Raw genomic sequence first — 10,561 nt, forward strand, 5'->3', positions numbered from 1 at the left:
AGCATCTCATGGCAAACTTTGCAGCCATGTATGAAAAAGGAGCGGATGTATGGGAGGTTTCTGGCTGTGAGATCAGGCAGTCAGGTAATGCCAGTCCCAAACACCCACCACACCAATGCTGCAGTGGCAAATTCCCTTTACAGACACAAGAGGCAAGCAAAGGAAGGGAGCCACTGCCTGTCCATCAGTTCTCGCACTGTGGTCACCTCTCAATCCACCTCTCAAACAGCTGTGAACAGAACTGTGCCAGAAAGGGCACCATGGTGTTTCTCTAACTCTGCTAATTCCCTGTGCTCAGTTTAATTATATGAACTGCTCCGGATACTAATCAACACATCACATTATGATGATGCAGTTATAAATGTAATTATAAAAGCAACATGAATAATTTCATTAACTACATTTCAAGCTGTCTCTTTGTCTCCATTCTCTTTGTTGCCAACATACAGTGGGTCTGCTCAGAACTTCTAGGAATTAGGCCACAGACATATGACGTGTTTGTACTGAAAAGCAGAGTCCTGCAGACCTGAATCAAGTAATAAGTAACTTAGATGTCTGTTGGGAGTTTTGCCAGAATTATGACTGCAGTATTCAGGCCACTGTGTGCCAAGTACTCTGAAAATAAATGCTTCCTTACAGAAAATAATGTTTGATTTTAAAATCCAATTCCAGTACCCAAGTGGCAGGATGCATGTCTGCCAGTGGCCCTATAAACACGGTGTCAATAACTGTCCGTTCTTCTTTCTGCTGCTTGCTCTGTGTAATCCAGCAGTACCTGGCAGGCTACAACAGGGAGAATGGCCACGCTTGCTGTGTGCTTTAGAAATAAAGGAAAGAGAAAGCACCAACCTCAGACAACACAATTTAGGATTATGAAAATAAAAGATGGAACATGAAGAGTTAAAAGGACAAACGACACCCACACTAACAAAAAAAAAAAAAAAAAAGCCTCCCTGTTGCCTCCTGTCCTGGTACCAAACCAGCTTACCAGCTTTTCCTTCTCCCTTTTTCCCACCAGTCAGGCCTCTTCCCTTCTCAGGCTGAGACAAAGAAGTTTCCACACCCCTTCGCAGGACAAACCAAGCCTGATTCCCACCCTCCAAGCCTTCTGCTGTCCTTACAACATGCTAAGGCTTTGTTAGCTTGATACCTGGTTTAGAGTACATGGCACAAATGGAGGCAAGCAGAACTCCACCAGAGCAAGTGGCTTTAAATTACAGTTAGAGAATGATAAGCAAACCCAGATTGATCACTGACATTTTGCCAGGGGATGTACACAGTTCTCAGGCTGTCACCTGTGCAATGTGATGCAACGTGCTGTGCACCCAGGTCTGTCCCATTTCCCAAGCTCACACTGCTCTAAAGCTCAGCTTACATCTAGATTCCAGCATGCTCCCACAAATCAAGAATGCCGAGGGTCTGGAGTGTGATCAGCCATGCAAACACAGCCATGTCTGACAGGACAACAGTGATGGACATTTAGCACCTGACTGATTCAAGTCCTGAGTATCCCAATCATGGAACTGACAGGGTGGTATCAAATGCTGCAGAGACTATGGTTAAAAAATAAAATCTCAAAATGTTCCCACAGAAATGCTGCTTCAATTTGCAACTAATGGAGTTTTCCTAAGCTAAAAGACAGGGTGAAGTTTCTTTATTCATTTCATCTATGGGACTTTAACATGCACATGCTATAGGAACTATAAATTAAGAAGCTAAAATAACCTATTTTTCAGATGAACAAAGAAAATCCATGAGAAAAGAGAAAGAACTGTTGACATATTTTGTTTTACTCCAGCTATTGAAAATCCATGAGAAAAGAGAAAGAACTGTTGACATATTTTGTTTTACTCCAGCTATTGCTCTGAGTTGTATAAGGATATTAACAAAAATTTTATCCACAGATCCCACATGGGAAGTACACAGAAGCTAACTTCTGAAATAAGAAAACCTATACTAAGCTCATGAACATTTTAAAATCCCCCCTTGTATTTATATCCAATATAATGACAATTTTCTGTATTAGGAATGACCTTAAAACAGGAAGCCTGGATATAGCTGGGGGATAAGATTCAGATGGATCCTACAGAAGAATGATCTTACAACTAAATTAAAACAAACGCATCATTAAAAGTATGTAAACAGTCTCATTCATTGAAGTATGCCTTTTCTTGAAAGCATCTTCAGTTTGGAGGACACAGACAATGAGATTATCTTTCTGCACATTGCCAAGGTACAGGAAAAAAAAAGGAGAAAACGGTTATAATTGTACTTTCTAATGAAATATATGACTTCAGAATCACTTACAGAGTTCAGACTATATAATTGTGATTCTCACTTCTTACAGATACACGTCTGTGCTGTTTAGGTTTTACATTACAAACCTAATTTTTATGATTTCTAACTAGGCATAAAATCCCACAGGTGTGACAAAGGGTGTCAATATAAGGTCTCATCTTGGAAGTGCACTACTATTTTTTCCTCTGTTAGTAAATTTAAAAGTGCTTTTAAAGAAAGTTAGGCACGGTGATTAAGTTGAAAGGAGGCAACAATTAAAAGTCTGTCAGTCCCAAGTATTTTCTGCTCCTGTGTAATGAATAAAGAACTTATGGGTCTAATTCATCACTCTATTTTTGATGAAACTTTTATGCTTTCAGTGGAGTTATTTTGAGAGACAACCACAGTGCAAAAAGTATTAGAACATGTTGCTCTAATATATAGTCCCACTGGATTCAGTTTTAAAGAAAAATAACAGAAGAAAAAAATAGAAGCAAAAAAAATCAAGCAAAGTGAACAACCATGAGAATTCTGCAAGAAAATTTAGGAGACAAATATAGTTCTTAAATTCTGCATTTCCATGATGTTCCAGAAGAATTCCACTGAACAACTTGGGATGTATGTAGAAAAGGAGCATATGATATCTTGGAAACAAAAAGGCAGCAGAGAAGGCAAATTTTGCAAAACATGAAAGATCACATGCAGAAGGAAGGAACACAGAACTGTTTCATGCTTACATAGAAGAAGCAAGCAGATTCTGTTAAAACTTGTATGAGACCCTTATTGTTCCTGAAGTGTTGTGCTTAATAAGGACTTTTCTTTTCTAGTAAGCTCTACCACGACCTGAAGGAAAAAGTGAAACTGCTGAAAAGGCCATGTGTGGAATGTCTGGTCTATATTGGTCTGTTGTTTTTGGTTTTGTTTTTAATATGACAAACGTGAAAACATCAACTAATTTCACTTGCTTATGTTCTGATCAATGTCAGGCATGATTTCTGCATGTTAAATTCCTAAAGACAGTTTTAATTGAACTTTACAAACTAGCAGGGACTATGTTAGTCCTCTTCTTAATTTCACTCTCATATTTGTGACAGCTGGGGAAGAGCTCAAGTAATTTCAAGAGGACATCATTTTCTCTGGAAGAAATACAGAACCAGTGATGTGCACAGAGCAGCCTCATTTTTTATCTGACTACAAAGACCAGGATATAAGGGCTCTCAAAATGCATTATTTTATATTGGGAAAAATCACACTGACAATGCAGACCATTTCAGTGATAACTAAAAAATTGCATATTAGAACAGTTCTAATAAATCAGTGACATTTTAAACCAAACCAATTTGTATTTAAGATACATCTAAAACTAAAGCCCTCCACTGTGAGCTGGAAATTGAACGGCTCAAAAGATATTGAGCTCACAGAGTTTGCTTTTTAGGAGGTGTCAGCTAGTGACATGTCATCCCATTGAGGGGTCTTCCCTGAAAACTTTGATCCAATATAATTTCCCCGAACCCTTCAGAAATAGAATATCTGGATTCAAGCAGCCTCAGCTCATTCCCATCATTTGTAATTAGCAATGAAGCACTTGAATAAATTGCCTTTTGGAATATAAATTGAAATTGCAATGTCAAAAATTTTGCTGGCTGAACAGAATATCCCTGTTACACACGAGCCTTTTTTTCTTCTCCAAGTTGTGGTTGCTTTCATGCTCACGCTGAGAGCAGGTGGTCAGCATAAATATGTAGAATGTTTTGTTGAACACAGAAAATATTGAGCACTAAGAATAATACACACATTGTTTAGATTCTCCAGAGGAGCTCCCCAGGTTTCACTGCAGCTTTTGAAACTCCAGTCCACAGTGTGGAAATAGTGAAGTTTTATATGCTTTCATAGAAGCTCCTTGTCACCTTCTGCTGAACAAATACTGGAAAACAACAATATTGAACATTTCCCTAGTGTCAAAAAAAATAAATAACAAATTTAAATTTGCTTCACAGACAAGCATGACCCTTTAAAGATGTTTTCCACCTACATTTTGGTATGCATATACATCCCTCAGAGACTACTTACAGAATTGAAGGACTTTGGCAAATATATGCAAATATGTTCACACAAAAATTTGCCCAAGGGATGACTGTCCTAAAACCTCTTCACAAGAGTCTCTTTGTCAACCTGGGGTAGTAAAAATATCCTGAAAGGAAGGTCATCTATCACAAACTGCAAACAAATAAGTAGATGAAAAAACACACAAAACAGTTTGCAAAACAATCATAGGTTTTAAAATATGTTTCCATAAGGGTTTCCTGACCAATATCAAACTAAGATTCATTTCAAACTTCTTCTCCCCCCTCCAAAAAAAAGAAGGGTGAATTCACCAGATGCATTATATACCACATCTGTCACCTTCCTGTCAACTCCTAACACTTTTTTCTTCACCACTAACGAAAAGTTCAAAAGGGGAAGATCATCTGATTTTTCTTGACAATCCCTTTCCTATTTCCCAATCTGCAAGCATATATATTTGAGCTATTTAGCTCTGGCTGGTTTGTTTCAGGTTTGATACTTTTCAGAAGCTTACTGTAAGTGTGTTACCATATATGTCTCAATATGTTTTTTTAAAAAAAGGAAAGAAAGGGGAAAAAAATCATTCTGTTTCAAATAATGAGCATGTGCACCTTTTTGCCTCAGGCCTTCATACACAATTTAGCCAGAAAGCCAGGGCAGATCATGATTTAGCATTTGACATCTCTTGCCTTCAGGCCAGGGGAGACTAATACAGATTTCTGACTCTGAGCACACCATGGAAAAAAAAAAGTGAGAGAGAGAGGCCTTTTATTGACTAAATGATAAAGAGGTTTGTAATGATAAATAACAGTCATTTTATTGTGGAATTCCCCAGAAAAGATGCATTCTGCAGTGTCTGAAGAAGCCTAAAAGCCGAAGCTGGTTCCCTGTGGATCCAAACCTGTTAAGCTCCAATCTTTCCAGGCAGAAATAGAGGTCGCAAATTGCATAGGACCTGCACTATTAAAACTGTATAAGCACGATACATAATCACTGCTGCATCCAGGACAGTTAGCACTAAGAGGATTAGCTGAAGGCTGCTTCTGGCTTTTTCTCCTTCAGCCTGCATCTAAAACAAGCCTGGTACACACCCAGGCTGCTTGAGAATTTTCTGCCAGCTTTGATCGATAGTTTAATTGTAAACTTTGGGAGCAATAATGGATAATTCAGCTTGAACCGTCCATTATAAGCGCTGTTGCAGAGGATGGAGCTTTCAAAATTAAACAAGAGTTGTGTAATATTATTTCATTTGTACTGCTCACCTACAGTTAAATTCCATTTACAAATACTGTCTTGACAATGTATGGAGTTCAATAAACATAGGCCCAGGTGGGTTGAATGGGGAAAGGGAAGAGGAGAAAAGCTGAAGCCAATTATTTGCCATCTATTCCAGAAAGATTTTTATTTTAACCTCACATACTAAAGCACATGGAAATGGAAACAGGAAGACAGAAGACAGAGACAGATTTAAGCACTGACCTAAGTTGTGGTTACTGTTTTGCGTACTGCGGCACCATGATGGAAATGTACCTAAATGTCTGTAGAGGAATTGTGGTACAACAATAGCAGCAGAAAAATATCCCAGGAAAGTGGTAAACATGCACTGCTCACCAGGTAGTCTATGCTGGTGTAATCAAATTTTTAGTAGGACTTGCACCAGTTGAGCTAGACTGGAGATGTTCATGCTATCATATGGGTCATTTTCTAAAACATGAGGTGACACAGCAGCATTCTGTGGTAAGAAATCATCCTGTCTTGGAAGATGAATAGACAGAATGGCCAGAAATCTAGCTATCAAGTTTTCTGCCAAACACACTCTACCACACCACACATGGAAACACTTCCAAACAATTCTAAAATGAGGAGTGAGGAAGAGGGGCTCATGAGAACATGGATTTTGAAATAAAAGCAGCAGTTCTGCAGGCAAAAACTGAATTCTGTTTACAGAATCAAGCATTATCCTAGTTTTATTAGTTGCTTGAACAAAATTTGCTGAAAATTACAACATGAGGTTAGAAAAGTAACTCATGCTACCAGGTTTCCAATGAATTTAGGAACTCAAGTCAAATTTACTCCATAAGCCATTCCACGGCTTATTTCTATTAAATGAATTGCCTAATCATAACAAGACCTGTGAGACAGGAAGGAGTGTCAATGTCACAAAGATCTTTTTCCACTCCTCATAAAGGCCATTGACATCCATCTAAAATCTCCAAAAGCCCCTCTTAGTTTTCTCAGCCAAACTCTCATGTTTTGAGCTAATGACCAGGACTCAGGGCCAGAAGTATTATTTTGTCTTGGCTTCCTTTGTTTTTTGAGAAGGTGACATCCATATTTAACTATGTCCTACACACAAAGGTCAGCTAAAGCTCTTCCTGCATGCTCTCTCATGCCTGATTAAATGCAATTAAATGCATAGTATTCCTACTGCCTTTCTTATCACCCGGCTAGAACACCTTGACAGAAAAATTCCCAGCATGAAGAAAAGGAGCAAAAAAGAAAAGGGTTTTTCTGTTTGCTTGCAAGCCTGGAGCTCCACTTGAAAAAGCAAGCATGTTGCAAACAAACTTCAACGAGTGCAATTTGCAAACCAGGAAGCTGCTGGACTTGGCAGACAAAGCCAGGTAGCACCAATTTTTGCTGCACAACAGTACCTGTGCTGTATGTAAGCCATTGCCATGCAAATGCTCTAACTTTCATGGCTCAGTTATCTTCAAAGAAAACTTAAACTCATTCCACTCCTTTTCTGTTACAGCAAAGAAACATTTTTCTATTTGCAATAAGTTCTTTGTAAAATGATTCAGATTTAGGCATCATAAAGTATTGACACGTTTTTAGCCTTTAATTGTGGTTTCTCCTCTTGGGAAATGAGGCAAATAAAAATTTTCTTTGCTGGTCATTGGTTTATAATGCCACCATATTGCTACCAGCTCAAACAAAGAACTGCTTGCACCAACAAAGTCTCCCTTAGGCTGTGGGAAGAGACCAGAGTTTGCAAATGGATTCTTCATTCCAGGGAATCGGGGAATTATCTATGGCTCTAACAGTGTATGCTTGGAGAGAGTCAAACTGCCATCCACCATCAGAAACTGTGTGGCCAGAAGGGCCAGGGCAGGGATTTTCCCTCTGGACTTGGCACTTGTAAGGCTGCATTTCAAATCATATACTCAGTTTTGGGCCCCTCTCTACAACAAAGACGTTGAAGTGCTGGAGCACGTCCAGAGAAGGGCAACAAAGCTGGCAAAGGGTCTGGAGAGCAAATCCAATGAGGAGTGGCTGAAAAAGCTGGGGATGTTTAGCCTGGAGAAAAGGAGGCTGAGGGCAAAACTTATTGGTCTCTACAGCAATCTGAAAGGAAGGTGTGGCCAGGTGAGAGTCAGAGTCTTCTCCCAAGTTACAAGTGATAGGATGGGAGGAAATGGCCTGAAGTTGAATCAGTAGGAGTTCAGCTTGAATATTAGGAAAAATTTCTTCACTGGAAGGGTTGTCAGGCATTGAGACAGACTGCCAAGGGAAGTGGTGGAATCACCATCCCTGGAAGCATTCAAAAAACCTGCATTTAGATGCAGAACTAATTTTTTGCCAGATCTTTAATCTGATCAGGTACATATTTGGAGAATGTTACAGGAACAGCTATCAACTACAAGCACAAGGCAGCTTATGATTAATTCTGCTCAGTAAAGAAGATTTCAGTTTTAAAAATAGGAACGGACTGAAACTATCGACATAGACTTGTTTTTTCCAGGATATTGTGGCTAAAACTGAAATACTAGGAAAATCAACAGAGTCCATCCAACATGTCTTCCAGCTTTCACAGGTCCTTCACATAAAAAGAAATTAGGCTAAGCTCTGTGTGTGAAAATAAGGTGGAATTTTTTGGCCTAGTTACTGGAGTGATTGACAGAGTTTAATCTATCAAATTGTGTGCTGTGGTCACAAGCCATCAACCTGTGCTCAGCAATCACAGGTTCAAGGATAAATAGTTAGCATCTGTCAGAATAGAGACAATGTTAGCCCAAGTAGAGGTTTAATAAAAGGGGCCTATTTCCTCCTCCTTTCCCGAGAAACAGATTAAGAGCAATGTATTCAAAGGGAAAAAAAAAGTTAAAAAAAGAAGCTATGTATGTAAAGCTAAGACTTTCTGATTGTGTAATTTACAATACAGTTTGGCCTTTAGTAATCATTTGCTTTGCTTAAAATGGATACACCAAAAATCACGTAATCCAACTGAAACATCTTGATTCACTTTCATCTCTCTCCCTCCTTTTTCCATTTCCCAGGGTCACCCACCAGTCTCAAGACTATCTGTCCCATTTCCCCCCTTTTATAACTCTCGACAACAAAATTCCTGAAATTTATTTCTATCAGAAAGCTTAACAGAGGTGTGACAAAAAAGCATGCAAAACCAAACCACTGCAGGTAAGTACACCTAATTATTCAGTACATATAAGCTCATTCTGTCAAGAGGCAGGGCTATGGTTGCCTAAGCTCTGGGTTAGTTTATCCAGAATGAGCTCTGATCCTTCAGACCCTTTGTCTCTCTCTTGCACTTGACACGCAGTGAATGCTCACAGCCTGTTCCTCTCAGAGCTGGATATTGCAAGAGTTACTAAAACATTTAAGAGGCACAAGAGTTCTGTTCTTCCTCAGCAGGCTCATGTGAAAAGAACTAAACTGGCATTTGCGACTGTGGAGTTTCTTATTTCCAATTTCCTTTGGCTCTCAATAGCATTTTTTCTCAAGACTAATTTCATCCCAGTATATCTGATAAGAGATTTTTAAAAATACACATTTTTGGTGAAGATACAGTATTCATGTGGGCATCCAGCCATTTCTTTCAGAAAGACAAAAGTACTTTTATGCAAGCTCTTTAGTTTTCTATTTGTAGAAAAACTTCTTGGCAGATACTGCTTAATTGATATGCACATTTCCAAGGTCACTTTTTACAGCAAAATAAATATTTCCCTCTGTTCTCTTTCTAAATCCCTGCATTTTCCTCATGATGATATCTATGACAACAGGACTGTGTGTTTGAAGCACAGGGTCACACTCAATTTTTCACAAGCACACATTTGTCCTTGGAAGAGGTTTTTGCTGTCTGCCCAGCAGTGCGCTCTGATGGCACACATGACAGCCTGAAAAGCTTGGGAAGAAAGAGCTGCAGAAATGCTGTGCAAAGAACTCCAGTTTGGGAACAAGGCAACAAACCTTGTTGTTGGCAACAAGGTTTATAACCACAAGAAAACCACTACTAATAAATGTTGGTCTTCTGATACACTGCTTAGTACAATCCTGTTCTGCAGCCCCCAGCTCTGGCTAAGTGCCACTGCCATTAGAAACCCACGATAAAATGCCTCTTGATTTTAACAGGATGAGTTATGCCAGTTATATTGCTTGCTTTTAAATACCCTAATATAGTGTCCTTATACCCAGATCAGATATACAAAATCAGCTGGGTTTATTTAGTTACTTACTGTCCTTGAAGGTTTTGCAGCTCCCTGTGGCCTGTGATTTTTCTAGGAGAGGTTCAGCTCCATTGTCTCCATCACGTCTGAGCAGCTCTTGCTTCCAATCACTTGGTGGTGCTGCAGGAGAACCAGAAGGGGCATCTCCAAACCTGCCCATAGGGAACTTATTTTTCCCTCTTCTCTGGAAAAGATTAATGAAAAGAATAGTCTGGAAACATGTTTTATCCAGTCAGGGAGACAACTGATCAAACTCTTCACCTATATCCCAACGCTCCATAAGAGCTCTGTGGTTTTTAGCATCTGTTGGAAAACAAGAGAATAACTCCTTCAAGGAGTGCTGGTGTCTGTGCTCAGAACAGGCAAAAACCACAGATGCCTTTCAAAGTTAAATGGGCACTACCTTTGAGATTAAAACATGTCATTTACTGCCACCTGTACTTTAGTAGTAGGAAGGGACACCAACTCTGTTATGTGATGACACACACCAAACAAGAGGTAATCCACACTGATACAATCTTACAGTTTCAAGATAAAAGAAGGTAGGCAGTAGAAGAAACAAATATCAGTATACAAAATATTTATATTCAGCATGAACTGCAAGAAGGGAGGTCACTAGCACAGTTCTGATGGACATTTGTCAGGAATTCAGAAAAGGCTCTTTAGCAGAGACTGCAATGACTTGTTGCTTTGGATTTTTGGGGCCAGGTTTCGGTAGCAGCAGAGCTCCAGGGGTGGTTTCTGAGAGAAGGTGC

At 39.3% G+C, this 10,561-nt stretch overlaps 1 long non-coding RNA gene across 1 annotated transcript in view; it reads right to left on the reverse strand.

The window, feature by feature from the left end:
• The window catches only part of LOC141725303 (uncharacterized), a 76,044-nt gene extending 66,062 nt beyond the window's left edge, over positions 1-9,982 (reverse strand). The window contains exon 1 of the long non-coding RNA XR_012577166.1: positions 9,816-9,982. This is a non-coding gene — a long non-coding RNA (uncharacterized LOC141725303). The remainder of the gene's footprint in view (positions 1-9,815) is intronic.
• Positions 9,983-10,561: the final 579 nt, after the last annotated feature.

Source organism: Zonotrichia albicollis, chromosome 1 (assembly GCF_047830755.1).
Source record: "Zonotrichia albicollis isolate bZonAlb1 chromosome 1, bZonAlb1.hap1, whole genome shotgun sequence".
In the NCBI taxonomy this organism is placed as follows: domain Eukaryota; kingdom Metazoa; phylum Chordata; class Aves; order Passeriformes; family Passerellidae; genus Zonotrichia; species Zonotrichia albicollis.